This window comes from Ixodes scapularis, unplaced genomic scaffold, assembly GCF_016920785.2.
Source record: "Ixodes scapularis isolate PalLabHiFi unplaced genomic scaffold, ASM1692078v2 PGA_scaffold1__304_contigs__length_218370807, whole genome shotgun sequence".
NCBI classification, from domain to species: Eukaryota; Metazoa; Arthropoda; class Arachnida; order Ixodida; family Ixodidae; genus Ixodes; species Ixodes scapularis.
In genome coordinates, this window is record NW_024609846.1 from 187794697 (window position 1) to 187811223 (window position 16527).

Genomic DNA, 16527 nt, shown 5'->3' on the forward strand with positions numbered 1-16527 from the left:
TCTAGCATGGATGATTCTATCAAGGTCATATGCGTGGATTTTGATTAAGCCTTTGTTTTTCCTCTCCTGACAACCGTAAAGATAATTTAATTTGAGCGTGTACTTCCAGTGCTATGTTCGTGGGTATTATGAATTACACGACTATTCTGATACTGGGTGCGGCAGCTAGTGTACTTCAGTTGGACCGCTAGAATGCAGTACTTTTATTTGTTGTTTTTAGAGTGGGCTACAGGACAGATTCATTTGTTTTTCTCTTTGCCATTTTCTTTGTGAGAAGTAGCATATTTGCAGTTAAGCAAAAGTTTTGCCTTGTTAAATATTTTTCTGTTGGCTTTGTCTCAAGAGTTTGGTCACCTCCTGCATTCTGCAGTAGGAAAGTGTCTGTGCGAGTACAGTTGTGAAAGAACTTGGCGCTTATTTTTACTTTGAGGTCAAAATGCAGAAATCACTCAATATTGTCCTTTTAGAAGCTCCCAAACTTCTCGTTATTTCTTTGGATTGATTATTCATCAGTAATTATTTCTGCAAACTTCAGATAGAACTGTTGATGCGGTATTCCTAAAACCCCGTCCTGTACATGAAGGTATATGCATGTGCTTGTTATGTGATAAAATAATTATTTATGAGATATACTACCAGCTCAATTACGTTCATGCTATAATTTAAAACTAATGTAAATGTTCTACACTCTTCACCATCTCAAGAAAAAGGAAGTTTTGCGGTCATACGCTGTTCCTAGTTTTTTCTAGGTTTAACTTTCAAAGGAGAACCGGTGCTTTCACATTCGAAACATGCATGTTAAACAAAATAACAAGAATTTATCCTAAACTCTTATACAGGCATCTTCATTCACCTTGTAAATTGTAGAATTAGTAACTATCTTCAACAAGTTAAACTTTCCTTACTGTGATCCTTGCATGAAAGCAACTATATGGAAGTGCGCAATATTTTATTAATAATAAAAATACACAAAGAAACTGAAGTCTCACTCAAAAACTTGCCTTCCTCAAAAACCAGCCTCCTTTGCGACTTTATGTAACATGTACTGGAATGCCTTTGTACCAAAACATTGCTACATAGTTTTTGTTCCTTGGTATTTGCCGCCATCTCCTCGCATTGGGCACTACGAGACAAGTGTGAAGGCCAAACAGAACACGAAAGTGCTTGAAGCTGGCCTAAGATGTTGCAGAAGAATGTCCTATAACTCTCAGAGTGAGAGCCGATGTTTCGCTAAGAGACATTTCATTGCCTGCAGAAAGCACCCAAGCAGCACCAGAAAGTGAATTTCGATCGGCCGACGGTTGGCCAGTGTCTGAACAGCTTGGCCACTTTAAGTGCTTGGCTACCGGAGACATAAACAAGGCCGGCAAGGGTCCGGCCACAAACTGTTTTTAGCTTGTCCGCCGGAGACATAAACACTGCCGGCAAGCGCCTGGCCAGAAGTGCTCATTTTCAGCTTGGACGCCGGAGACATACACACGGCTGGCAAGTGTTCGGCCAGCAGTGGTGATTTTCAGCTTGGCCGCCGGAGACATAAACACGGTCGGCAAGTGTTTGGCCAGCAGTGGTGATTTTGAGCTTGGCCGCCGGGGACATAAACACGCCCGGCAAGTGTTTGGCCACAAGTGCTGATTTTCAGCTTGGCCGCCGAAGACATAAACACGGCCGGCAAGTGTTTGGCCAGTAGTGCTGAGTTTCAGCTTGGCCGACGGAAACATAAACACGGCCGGCGAGTGTTTGGCCAGCAGTGCTGATTTTCAGCTTGGCCGCCGGAGACATAAACACGGCCGGCAAGTGTTTGGCCAGCGGTGCTGATTTCCACCTTGGCCGCCGGAAACATAAACACGGCCGGCGAGTGTTCTGCCAAAGGTGCTGATTTTCAGTTTCGCCGCAGGGACACCGATAATCTAAACTTTCATCGCGTTGACGAAACTTTGGCATAACGACGGGCAGCGAGAGAAGCATCACGAGCGAGTGGTTGGCAGAATATTAGTGCGTGCATCGCACGAACACTGTTAGCGCAAGCAAACGATCACCGTTTTATTCAGTTTTTTTTTCTCGTTAGACTTAAATGGCTATTTTCTTAACTAGCACTGCCGTGTGATATGTTCATTTGGAACATTATACTAGAAGTGGGAAAATATTGTGCCCGTCGTTGTTTTATGAAAATAAAATGCGAAAGCAGCGCCGACGTCATCTTCGCGTTAACTATACCGCCCTGTCGCCACGCGGCACTCTTAGCGCGAATGCCACATCCGCGATTTTTCGGTTACTGTTCCACATATTTACTTCCCAACTGCACTCGAAGAAAAAAAAATTGTAGTCGGGTGCATCGGGCGCAGGTGCTCCCCTTTCCTGGAAGACGCACCCACCGTTACCCAGCCAGTGTACCTGTATACCGACCATAAGCCCCCTTCTCTACCTTAAAAACCTATAGGTGTATCAATGCACTCAGCTTAGTAAACTGCCACGCTAGCCATGCACCCCGATCAGCTTGTGCTTGAATCGGATAAGATTGGATATTTCAGACTTTGTGTTTTGGAAGAGCCTAAACAAGACGTCTCTCATATATTTATTAAACTTAAGCTATTCTCAGTAATGTTTTAATTAGGTGCTAGGATACTGATTTCCTGAGCCAAGGAAAGCTAACAGCTTCGGTTAAAACCGCAACGGAAACGTTCAAAATCGAGCCACACGTAAAAGAAAAAGAAAATGAACATCTCGACCTGGATGTGCAGAACGCTGGTTTTGTTGTTTGCCTTTTTTAAAAAAAGGCAAACAACTTTTTGAACACCCTAAAACTAGGAATACAACCTCATAATTTTACCGAAAAAGGTGTTGTTTCTTGTTACACCCTATATTTACTGAAGAATGTGAGAAGGGTGTAGAAGAGGGTGCTAAATAAATAATGTGAAATGGTTTTGGAAAGCTTATAAATGGCCCTTTACATAATGTACAGGTGAGATTTCTGCTTGAAAAGCAACAGTTGTTAGCAATCTAGTTTCTTATATTGTCAGTTGTAATTCATGCAAATAGCTGATAATTAAGTGCCTCTCTTGCATACAATTTTTATGTTTGAAAACAAAATTTTATATATGAGTTCATATTTAATTTTCTTACAAATCACTCCATGCTCAAGAAATCGGAAAGCATGGTGAAATGCTCTATACTATCATTTTTTACAAATATTGATGGATGGAAGTGTACAGTAAGAAAATCAGTTAGTCTCGAGTTTATATCTGGCAACATGAAATCAAAAGATTGTGAAAATGTTTGACAAATATTCATGACATGCTGCTAGAACCTGTCTCATGACCATGTCAACCCGAGTAAAATATTCATTTGAGAATATGGTGACATGCACAAAAACTCACACACATAAAGAGGCAAATCCCATAACAAACCAGTCCGAGACATCCCATAAAAAATGGCCTATGGTCGTCTATGGGAAATTCAATGGGAGGCTATAGCCCCCTGTAGCTTTGCATGGTCGGCCTTAAAAATTTATAGATACAGCTACAGCCAGCTATATAAAAGTTTAGGGCCCTGAGTCTAAAATCTCAGGGCTATGTTTCAATACCAACAATAATAATAATAATAATAATAAGAACAATCAATAAGTTAGTGTTTTAACAGTGTCCAGGGACATCCATTTGTTCTTCTTGCGGGCGCAGTGCAATAGAACGAACAAACAGACGCTTGCGCGCTCGCAGTCGCACACATACACGCGCGCACGCACGTACACACGCATGCACACGCGCAAACCCATGCCCGCGCGCAGGCGCACACGCACGCACAACCAGAAACGCACACGCGCATGCACGCGGACGCATCCACACGCGTGCGCACAAACACACGCACGCGCATGCACACACGCACACGCAAACAATTACGACGAAGGAAACGTTGCTTGAGTTAGTTTCGGCTTCGGTTTACACAAAAAAGAAACAACCTAAAGTTTAAATAAAACCTAAGATTTACTCACTTTTTGTAATGTTTTACATTATTATTTAGGTGAACTTCTTATTGTTACTAATATAATTTATTTTCCTTAGTATAGTTCTAAAAAATAACAATAAATAAAAAGGAAAAGAGACTCTTGAAGACTGCACAAGACCATCGCTATCGCAATCAGCTTCCGTTGGGCTCGTTTGAATGGTCGTTCACGTTCCAGAAGCTTCGGAAATCTCCTTTTTTTACGTTTTAGCCGTTTTAGTGGATATTTTAAATATCTACGAATACCATGTTCAAGAATAATAATCGATGACTGAGAGCTGGGAGACGCTGCGTCTTGCCAACGCCCGTAAGTTCAGAACCGCCCATGCACGACTCGTGCAAACGCCGGTTAGCAACTTTCTTTTGTTTCTGCGAGTTTTTGCTGCTGTTTCAAACTTTGTCGTGTACCGTGTGCTTGCTAAGCTATGCTTGATTCTAACTATGCTTCTGCCCTTTGTTATTTCGTTATTTGAAAGGAGCGTATCTTCTTCAAAACCTGTGGCTTGCTCCACAGTGTGAGAAAGATTCCCGCGCGGCGGAACCTTGGGCATGTTCTTTGCGCCGTTGTGCGGCGCTCGTCCGACGACGCTTGTGCGGAGCGTTCAAGTGCCGTCTGACGGCAGTTCAAGCATTCAGTCGCCGTCCCAAAGTGTTAATCACAGGTCATGCTAGTTCTGACATCTTGTCCTAACAGCCCCTCGCCACCGATTTGTTTCATAAAGCGGAAGCGAGAAAAACGTTAGAAGAGCAAGCATGCAGCATGATTTTTTGCATAAGCTAATGCATGTGCGTAGAGACGCGCGGTCTCTTCGTCATATTTCCGAGGGTAAAAGCGCTAAAAACAACGGACAAACAACGCCCTGTGTTTGTTTCTTTTACTTGTCCGTTGTTTTTAGAGGTTTCACCCTCGGAAATTAGGTCTCTTCGCGTTTGCCGAACCGGCACACTTTTTAAGTTTACGATTGTGTGATGCAAAAAATAAAAGGAGTTTAGATGTCACGTTTTTTAGTAGTGGCGAAAGCCCTTACAAAAATCAGAGCAGCTAGAAAAACCAAAAACATAAAAAAAGGCGGAAAAAATTAAAGGGGCCCTCTGGAGCTTTCTGCGATCGTCTGTTTATGTTGTTATATTGCATAGTAGGTGCAAGTTAATATGTATACAAAGTTTTAGATTACAAAACCGTTTATTAAGCAGATGGCAGAAGAAATATATCGGGACTATTTTCTCTTGGAAGACGATCCCCCGTTCCCTGCCCATCGCTAAAACTTGACCAATGGAAATGCTGCATCTCGCGGTGAATGGGAACGTTATTATTGCAACACTTTTTAAGCTTGTTGTAAATTAGAGTTTGAGAAAAACGTAAACTGATTGTGGTGCGGGAAACATAGTCCGCAATTATCGCTCCAATACCAGCGAACTATGTTTTCTCCCCGCAAGCTTGTTGCTAGTGGGCGATGCGTCGGCGCGTCGGCTCGTCTGCTTCCCGGGGCGTCTGCAGGCGTGCGTTTGCGGCACACATGTTCCTCCTTCCCGTGGATCCCAACTCCGAAGCCAGCTTTGCGATCCTTCTACGTCAACGAGTCAACATTTTCCTTGCCATCTGTGGAATGCGACTGCGTATTGCAGTAGCAGCGCGACGGTGCGGTGCGACGACCGACGACTGCCGAGCACAAAGTCCGGGTTCCTTGACGACGGTCCGCGCGTGTTCAAGAGATTCCTCCGCGGGTCGGCGGTTGGCCGCGTTGGTGACGCGCAGTGACGCCGGAATCCTTCCCTTGCTATTGACTGACGCGTAAAGAGATGCCCCTCCCTTTTTCCAGGCTCATCTCAGAAAGGGGGGGCGTGCCGGGGACTTTGAAAGCAATTTTAGTAGGGAAATCCGCCGCGCATGACCGTAATTTTATAATTTTTAGGATCCTTAGGGCCTGTAGATTGAGTTACCGCAATAAATAGATCATCGCAGAACGATTCGAAGGGCCCCCTTAACTAATGTGAAACCTGAATTTTCGATGGAGTTCAAAGACTACCACCGTACCAACTCGCCCGGTTATTCTTTCTGTCAAAGAATAATAGCCAATAGTAATAAACAAATAAATGCCAACTATTAATTGGTTACAAAGACGTAATTGGTGCAGTGCAGCCCTACGCTACTCTACTCTTTTAATGATATCAGGTAATGTGTAAATGTATAGGGCAGTTCATAGCAACCATGTATGTCCGACCCATTATATTGAGTTTTTTCTTTATATAAAAGTTATATGAAAAAAAGTGTTCTTCCTAAATTAAGCCGCACCACTGAATGTACAATAGCGTGTAACGTTTATGTATGTTCTCAGCAAAAAAAAAAGGATGCATTAAAAAAAGGCCAATTATTTTGTTTCCTCTCTGTTAGAGCTTCTTTCACGTACACGCAAAATGTGGGTGTCTACGTCTAAAAGAGTGGAATTGACATTTCCTGCATGGCTGGAAGGCCTGACTCAGTTTGGCTAGCAGCTTGAAACTTATGGGAACCTGGGGAACTGAACCACAAGAGTGAGAGTGACACCCGCACTTCCTGAACGATGGCACCATGAGGAAGGGGGAGCTGCCCTAAAGTGAATGCAATAGCAGATGGGTCGTTCCAGTTACAGATGATACCAAGCAGAAAATTATTAACAAATGTGTTATTAAAAACATGGAATGTGAATGGCACGGACAAGAAGGAGGAGATCAACACAGCGCTGTGTTGTGTTCATATCCTCTGTTCCCATATTCTTCATTATTTCTTTTCAATAATTAGCTACTAACTAGTCCAATCATGACCACTAGTGAATAAAAGTATGCTGCTATTTATTAGTATGCATTAACACCGTGGTTGCAGTTGAATTCTACAGTCATTTATTAATGGTCAAAAACAAAAAGGAGGGTCCAAGCTAGCTAAACAGGCTAAACACATAATTTATTAAAGACGGGTTCTCTGAAGGATGACACAAACGCAGAGAAGTATCAAACACAGCTGAGTATTAATGGGAAAAAATGAATAGGCGACCCAAAAAGAAAACGCAGGAGAAGGCATGAAGTCAGTCTTTACAACTCCTCTTCTGCTTGCCACCACTTTACAAAGGGAATTCCTTCCTGGGCCTTACAGCGTTTTACTGTTCACAACCCCTGACATACCCAAGGACAGTAAACATAAGAAAGCAACCTACTAACATTTGGGTAAATGTGGTTGAACAAACAACAGGGAATGCCTTGAGCTTTCAACCTAGGAAATAAAAAATATGCACAACATCAAGATTAAAAAAAAAACACGGACGCATCACACCTGTTTTTAACAAATATATAGGCCAAGAAACTTCTTGCACTGAATGGCAAAACGCAGGGAAGGCACTAATAGATTTCTAGGTTTCATCATTGTTAGTGATTTGTCGCATGAAGTGTTCTATGAGTCGAGCGAGAATTTCTAGCGGTCCTTGGGACATGTCGTGCTGTAGACGTATGTATTACTGGCTTTTCTTTGTTACTTTGTGGGATATGGCAAGCGGTATTGAATTTATTGCAGTATCCTGCCAACCACTCGCTCATGATGCTTCTCTCGCTGCCCGTCGTTATGCCGAAATTTCGTCAACGCGATGAAAGTTTAGATTATGGGTGTCCCTGCGGCGAAACTGAAAATCAGCACTTTTGGCCGAACACTTCCTGGCCGTGTTTATGTCCCCGGCGGCCAAGTTGAAAATCAGCACTTCTGGCCGAACACTTGCCGGCCATGTTTATGTCCACGGCGGCCAAGCTGAAAATGAGCACTTCTGGCCAAACACTCGCCGGCCGTGTTTATGTTTCCGGCGGCCAAGCTGAAAATCAGAACTGCTGGCTAAACATTGCCGGCCGTGTTTATGTCTCCGGCGGCCAAGCTGAAAATCAGCACTGCTGGCCAAACACTCGCCGGTCATGTTTATGTCTCCGGCGGCCAAACTGAAAATCAGCACTTCTGGCCCAACAGTTGCCGGCCTTGTTTATGTCCTTGGCGGCCTCGCTGAAAATCAGCACTGCTGGCCAAACACTTGCCGGCCGTGTTTATGTCTCCGGCGGCCAAGCTGAAAATCCGCACTTCTGACCAGGCGCTTGCCGGCAGTGTTTATGTCTCCGGCGGACAAGCTAAAAACAACTAGTTTGTTGCCGGACTCTTGCCAGCCTTGTTTATGTCTCCGGTGGCCAAGCACTTAAAGTGGCCAAGCTGTCCAGACACTGGCCAACCGTCGGCCGATCGAAATTCACTTTCTGGTGCTGCTTGGGTAGCTTATTACACAACACTCAAAACATAAGCATGTGCATATCTTACAATAAGAAAATATTGTGTTCAAATATGAAGGAACAGACACGTTTGAGGAGATACTAACAAGGTTTCGTTGTGCAGGATATTGCTTCACGGTGACGCAAGATAATGCAACGAATGAGGTAGAGAGGTGAACCATTGATATAATATCGCTGTGGTGATAACAAAACATGTAAACATAGACATGCGGGCCACGCATAACGAATTATGAAGTCAATATGAAGCCCTGAAAGTGAAGTCTTGAAAGGCTACACCAACAAAGCCCCGTTTTGCAAAATCACTTCTTGGTGACAGAAGGAAGTGCGACAAACTACTAACAAATGTAGCAGGGATGATTCAATTCAATTCAATGTTTATTTTCGCGTGCTTACGAACAACTTACAGGCCTTGGCAGTAAAGCACGAAGCATAAAATACATATTCATCGCAAAGTGACATACTTCAAATTATACAGGTTTTAAAACTTAAAGATATACCTTACAATAATACACATGCAAATAGTTTTGGCAATATTGCGGCTATCCCAGGCAAACAAGGGACAATTTTGTACAAACTGTATCAACACTGCAAAACTGTGTTCAAAACATGTTGAATTTGTGATACTGGTGACAAGTTGCAATGAATATTTGGGTAAGAAGCTCTGAGATTTCTAGAGTTTGCACTAGCAGGAATGCGGAAGTGTAAAGAAATAAGAAGTGCAGGACTGTCTATCGACCCATGAACCAACTTGTGCAAAAACTTAATACCCCGACCCCGGACAGACCTCCTGTTATGTAGAGTGCACAGGTTTAGTGGATAAAATGAAATTATATTTAAAATAGCATTTCCGACCAAAGTATTTGTCATAGACAATCCGCAAAAATCTCATGTTAAATTTTTTCACTCGCTGTACTAGAGATAAAGTTCCAAATGATAGATGCAAATTTAAGTTTTGAGCATACGTGAGTACTGAGGAGTCGCAACATACAAGGATGAGTGCTAAATGGCCTAGTTAGGTGGGCCGTTATTCCCAACATGTGCAGACTCTGGCTAAAAATGAAGTTCACGTGAGAATTAAAAAAAAAGGCGATCATCCACAAAAACCCCTAGATCGTTTAACTATTGTGGTCCGACTTATAGTTTCATTTCCCAGACAGTACATATAAGATAATGTGCTACGCTTTCTGGACAAAGATACACTTGGGTTTTGCGGGGGTTCAAAACTAAATTGTTCAGAGTACAACACCTTGGTACTAAAGATATATTCTTGCAGCAAAACTCATGATGACATTCTTACCTTTTTAGCAATGCTGCAGAACAGCCAAACGACACACAGTTTTGGTCCAGCCTGTTCCACCTTAAATTCATAAAAAATATATACCCGAAAATGTCCCCAGTTGATGTAAATTAAACCTCAATTCTCTTGAGGGAAAAAAAAAAGGTTTTATTTTTTATCTCTACTGAAAAGTGAGTGCTTACCAGACCCTAAGAAAGGCTTTGCAGACCCCTGTTTAAGAGCCACCGTCTCAGGCTAAACAAAACCCCGTGCGTTTACGAAAAGCTTAAAGAAATCTGTTGTCTGCCAGAACTGATGGAGACAAATTGGTTAAGGCGCACGCAATGATAAGAATGTCATCTGCTAGTGACACCATGTGCCAGGGCATCTTTTGAGATGCAATCTTGAGCAGCTTGATCCTTTAAATTACCCCCCGTACGTTAACCTTTGCTGCCGCTATGCGCTTTGTTGCAAGGGCTTCACACTTTGAGAGCTGCTTTCTTGCATCTAGGAATGGGGGCCTCACCGCAGCTACCAGCCTTTTTTCGCATGTGCTGTCAATGAGAAACCCCTTGTCCACCATTATGTGGTCTATTCCTGGCAAGAGCATATCTACCAAACCACCTTGATCGAACATAGCCTTGTCCGAGGCTCAACCTCCGTAACCACTACTAATGTAGGTCACTAAACTACTAGGTGAAACACCAAGCATATATTTTAAGGTGTGTCCCTTTTTGTAATGGGAGTATGTGCTGATGCGACACCTCAAGCACTTTGGAGTACCCACAGGAATTTCCGTACAGTCGAGCACAACACGAACATGCGAAAACTTCTCAAAACAGACCGGCAAGTTATGCAGAACTTCATCCTGAGACGGCCAAGTTATGGCAGTCTTAAGAAATGCCGCAAGAACCCTTGTTGTCTTCCGCACAGTGGTGCTCACTCTGGCCGGACACACTCCGAAGTTCTGAGACAGGAAGTCAAATGCTAGAGCATGTCTCAAGGCCATCATAGTCATGACTATTTTGTCTTTTGCTGACAGGTAAGCTCGTGCTGATGTGGGCGTCTTATAAGACACGAGCTTCTCCAGAACAGTGAGAAGCTCCATGTTGGGAAGGCTTAAGGTGACAAACTTCCTGCTAGTGAAATGCGGGACGCAGGAAGAGGGGGGGGGGGGTCGGAGAAATATATTAACACACGCACCACGAACCCAGGCTCTGTTAACATATTTAATATCCTGTGCTGTTTTTACACCTGCTAATTGTATTGCAGCAATTAAGCTTAATTAAGTTTCACTCCCAGTATTATATTTTTATGCCAAATGTGTTATTAATTGTGTCGAAGTTGAAAACATAAAAATCGACTGTAGCAGAACTCAATGCATCAAGTGAAGATAAGAAAAAGTAAACATTTTCGGGTTATTTTTTCCCGTCAACACTTACTTTTATCAACATGGTCCTACACACATTTTTAACATTATATTCTTTTTCGACCGTTGCGAGTTGCAGGCCTTTTGCCTTGTATGGCTGCCTAAACTAAAACAAAAATCCACAGCAGCCCTCCGCATTGACACAGCGATTTCAAAATAGTTACAATATTATATATTTAAACTTTTGGTGAGCATTCTTTCTTAGAAAATTTTGTCACCAAGGGGACAGGCACAACGGAGCATGCGCGTCGCACCTCCCTCAAGAACGACGGTTGCTTCCCGCAATGTTTGTATAGAAAATGGTGTACCATTGTGATTCACACGATTACCAGCGACCTCCGCGCTTCCCCGCGCACCGTTTGTTCGGCAGCGCCATGAGTTGCAGAGTGAATATTACTACAGTATGAAATGCGGTACATTTTGAAGATTTGAGAATTTCTTGCGGCACGCGGGACACAAGCTCTCAATGCGGGAGAGTCTCGCGAGTCGCGGGACGGGTGGTCAACCTAGCCCGAAGGCTTGTAAAGGAACACACATTTTCCTTATTGACCACACGAGAAAAGTTCTCGCCAAACTCCCCATTTCACACCTGTACGCCCATGTTGAGGAGGACCACTGAAGACGCAAGCGGCAGGAGCACTTTGCTCCTGCCCTGTCTCCACAATCTTCAACCGACTCTGCCTTGTCGTCGTCTTGATTCCAAGACTTGTCAGCTTCGCAAAGTGCAACCTGGAATAAAATTTAAGCATATTATGCACACTTTTTAAGTCACAAATGTTAAGATGTGTGCTCACCAACCTGAACGTTTTCTGGGAAACTGAATTGATATAAAACTGAAATAAAGACTTTGCGTGAGACATGCATTTACCTTGGCTAACAGAGGCTCTACTGCTGCTCTCTTATCGCGTCGCTTCTGGCGGCTTTCGTTCACTTCCGTAAACCTCTTCCTCTTCTCCTTGTTTTCAGTTAAGAGGACCGGCAAGTTTTTGGAGGGTACCACTTCTTTCTTAAGACGGCGTGTTTGAGTTGCATGTTCTGGAGGAAATAAAGAATGATATGAGAATCACATATTAGGGACTGAAGTAGTTTGAAGAGTGATTCATCTCTGAAAGCAAACAAAACATTTTGGCCCTCTCATTCCAAACTTTACTCTAAAATGGGCAAATTCCAGAAAACGAAATTAAGCCCATTTTTTCTGGCACTCTGAGTAGGTGTGTATCGCTTGCAAAAGCAATCGAACTGAAATCGGTCATTTTAGGAGAGAAAAACTACTCCACGACCATTGTACGGGTACAAGGCTCAAAACTAATCTGCGTTAAGAGCAGAAGAGAAACCTCGGTTTCACTTCTGGCGAATTTGGGTTAGTAAGAAGAAAAGCTCCTCAGATTAAAGAAGTTCATTGCTAATTCTGCCGGAGTAATCTCGCGCCCGATTCCACATCGAGCGTTCTGTACTGAAGGCTGCTCCAGGTTGGCGAGCGCGATTCTCATCTACACGCTTTACTTCACCGTCGTAACAATGATCGAGAGCAAAGAGCTAAAACAGAAAATGTTCTCGATCATAGGCGCGTTCAAGAAAACTAGTTGAATCAGTGTGAAGGGTGCTACTGCGCTACAGAATGGGCAAAATATTGAATGGAGCATGTTTTGTTTGTTATTGTGTGCGCCGCCGCACAAAGTTCCCGAACCATGTAAAGCCGTCCAGCGAGATATATATGCATCTCCACAAATCCGCACACTCTTACCTGGCAATAAAAGGTCGCTCGCAGAGAAATGCCGCGAGCACATCGTCATCACTTCGGTGACGGTCTTTCCTGTCCGAAGAACGCGCGCCCACTCTTCGCGTCGGTTCACGACGTCTGAGCCTCTTCTGCACGTTTCCTTGCAGTTGGGGAAGCGGTGACACGATACACCGTTATCTTTCCATGCCGCAGCGGTACAATGGGGCAACGAACAATGGCGTTTGCATTTGCAAGGTGTTCTTTCCGACGGACGAACGCAATTATTGCTGGGATCCGCCATACCAGCTTCCCGGAAACCTCGCTGTCGCGGTTCCGGTTTCCGCCGCGAGAGGGCGAGCAACAAGCTGGAGACGCGAATAGAGTTTCCCCCCGAACAATCCTAAAATAAAAGGGGTGGTTTTACAGAAGTGAAGATGCCGCCCTGGGGCGCAACGCAGACCGGTAAACGACCTACGACAACAATGCAGACTTGAGTGTAAAAAAACCAACAAATAGAAAAAAAAAGAGAAGTGGACACACACACACACAAAAGTTGACATTTTTGTTTTGCTTTCTGTATATTTGACCCCGCTAAAACAAAACGTCGTTTCTTTTTCTTCTTTTCTTTGTGTTGTCAGTTTGTCACTTATTGCTCTAGCAAACACTGTCTGTAAGCGAACATCGATAAGCAGAGAAAAGTACAGGAAACGAACTGCGAGCTGGACGCCCTCTCAAAATGCCAACAAAGTGTCCCCCAACGTTGATTGACTTTCTGAACGCAACCTACTTGAAGAAGATGCGACCACTGCTGTGGCTATTATGTGGGTTTTCTTTGTTATCCATTCACTCATATCCGTGTCCTAAGTTCGTTTATAGTAAACTCCCCATATAGGGATTATGGATTGTAGTTAAACGGTGCCTCTAAGGTGCGCCGCAGGACCTGATATTCAGCGATGTCACTAAAGGCCAGCGCTCTGACCCGTTTGTCACCTCCACACCTCGGTGTTAACCCAACACAAGGCCTTGTGGGCATGTTCATGTTATCTTTTTTAATAGAGCGCGGGGCACAATGTAATGAAAAAATACCAACAATTAGTGAAGTGACGTTTAGTGCCAGATCTCTCCCGAGAGCAGTCGTCATGGGATGCGAGCTTCACCCACTTGGGCTTTTGTGCTGAGCTGGGCACCCTGCATGCTCCATTGTTCATGCAGGCCGGAGTGGTAACAAAAGAGCCCCTCCTCCCCCCCACCGGAGAACACGAACTCCAGCCGAACGCTGACGCCGCGCGCTGAGTATTTGTTGTCCCCATTCATCTAGTTCTAAAGCTAACCGCTTGGGGCGCCACAGTCTGATTTCCTTCCCAGTAGCTAATGGGGTATACACACGAAGGAGAAATCCGCCACTTTCCTCCGCGGAGCGCGCATCACGTGAGACATACGTTATCCCTTTTTGACGCCTCGAGGTGCCGTTCTCCTCCGTGGCGGAGGCGCGGAGGCTTCGTGCCGTCAGCCCGAAAGCTCCGCAGGTGCACACGGCGGAGCCGGGGACGGAGTTTTCCGGGTTGTTGACGTCACGACATCCGTCCGCGGAGTTCTCCTTCGTGTGGATACCCTTCTCCTTCGTGTGGATACCCCTAAAGGGGTATCCACACGAAGGAGAAATCCACCCCTTTCCTCCGCGGAGCGCGCATCACGTGAGACATACGTCATCCTTTTTTGACGCCTCGTGGCGCCGTTCTCCCGTTCTCCTCCGTGGCGGAGGCGCGGAGGCTTCATGCTGTCAGCACGAAAGCTCCGCAGGTGCACGCGGCGGAGCCGGGGACGGAGTTTCCCGGGATGTTGACGTCACGACATCCGTCCGCAGAGTTCTCCTTCGTGTCGATGCCCCTTTAAAGGGGTATCCACACGAAGGAGAACTCCGCGGATACCCTTCTGCTTCGTGTGGATACCCCTTAAAGGGGTATCCACACGAGGGAGAACTCCGCGGACGGATGTCGTGACGTCAGTAACCCGGAAAACTCCGTCCCCGGCTCCGCCGCGTGCACCTGCGGAGCTCTCGTGCTGACAGCGCGAAGCCTCCGCGCCTCCGCCACGGAGGAGAACGGCGCCGCGACGCGTCAAAAAAGGATGACGGATGTCTCACGTGATGCGCGCTCCGCGGTGGAAAGGGCCGGATTTCTCCTTCGTGTGGATACCCTATAAACGACCTCTTTCTTGTTGTCCCAGAAATGTTTTTTATCATCTATCAATAATATTGTCACGCGCGTTGCCCAGCGAGTGCGTGGCCGAATGAAGAGTGCCCTCGCGCGATGGCTCGCTCTGATAGCGAGGTGATAACGGCCGACACCGGCCGTGGTGACAGGTCTTTTTGCATCTCTGCCGACTATCGGATCGTGCTGCCGATGTGGTCGGCTGAAGACAAGGGAAAAATCCAAGTCTACTTTCACTGCGATGTAAACGCCAGGCCTATAAGGATCGTCGACTTCAAGGAGCCTTTAGAAAAAGCGGATATTCGTAAGGATGTAGCAGGGCTAGGTGTGTGCCAAATGGGACACGTGTGGCTCTGTAGCCTTAAAAGTGCGGCAGCGAAAGAACGACTGCTACAGCTTGGCCGTCTCACAACGAAGGAAAGCTGTGCGTCCCCGTAGAACCCGACCGGCAGGAAGTTCGGGCCAAGTTACATTGGGTCCCGTTCGACGTATCCAACGACACTCTCCGGAAGGCGCTGGAAGAGTACGGCACTGTTCACGAGGTGACCAAAGAGAAGTGGTGAGCTGAAGGCTTCGAAGACATCGAGTCGACCACCGGGATCGCTGAGCTGACACTCAAGGAAGCAAGACGCCGTAGAACCTACCTGATCAGCTAATGCTTCAGGGGGGCACGATTCTCGTTGTCGTACCCGGGCGGGCACTGCTATGCCTGCGGTGCCGAAGGCTAGGACATATACGACGCGATTGCCGTGTATCTCGGTGCGGGCAATGCCGTGGCTTCGGCCATGTGACCCAAGACTGCGCACGCACGTACGCGAGTGCTGTAGTCAGCCGAGCGAGCGAAGGGGGATGCGACCTCATCATGGATGAGGCGGAAGCAGAGGAGGCCGCAACATCGTCGACGCCGTTTGAAAGGGCACAGCAGGACAAGGCGAGAGTCGAAGGACATGACAACAAAAGTGCGGAGGCGACAGTCCAGTACGAGAAGCGCACGGAGACGGCTCCTGAAGCCAACGAAAAAGAGAGGAGACGACAACGCCTGGGAAACCTTCACCGCAGGCAGTGGCGGTGATGGCGATGGGAAGCACCGGCACCGAGGCAGCAGCCATCGTGTGTGAGCCAGCCATGGAACTGGATCCCTCAAAGGTGAAACGGCGACTGGCCGACGAGCCTCCGAAAAACGTCGCACCGGTACAGCAGTGGTCTGAGGGGAAGTTTCAGCTGACTGGAAAAAAACGTCCCTACGTCAGCAAACTGCGGTCCTCGTCGCTGACCCGCGACGGGGTCGCAATGAGTAGCGACCCTGGTACGATGTGACGCAATGGGTAATCGCCGGAAGCTGGGTCTGACGCAATAAAGAACGGCACAACTAACGTCTGGTTTGCGCATTGGCACCCTTAACGTCAGGGGATTTGCGGCACGCCGCCGACAGTGTCAGCTGAGTCGACTTCTCCAAGAGAGGGACCTGGATGTTTTGGCGGTTCGGGAAACAAAGGTCGAGAGTGAAAGTCAGACCGACTTCTTGGTGAAACCGTTTACGTCGAGGTAGAATGTCTGCGTCAGCCATGCTGTAGGTAGATTAGGAGGATGTTGTCTGTTCTTGAGG

General features: G+C 46.0%; 1 pseudogene; it reads left to right on the top strand.

Annotated features, from left to right (window-relative positions):
* The first annotated feature begins 15511 nt into the window (after positions 1–15511).
* On the top strand, positions 15512–16238 carry LOC115317525 (annotated as a pseudogene).
* The last annotated feature ends 289 nt before the right edge of the window (positions 16239–16527 follow it).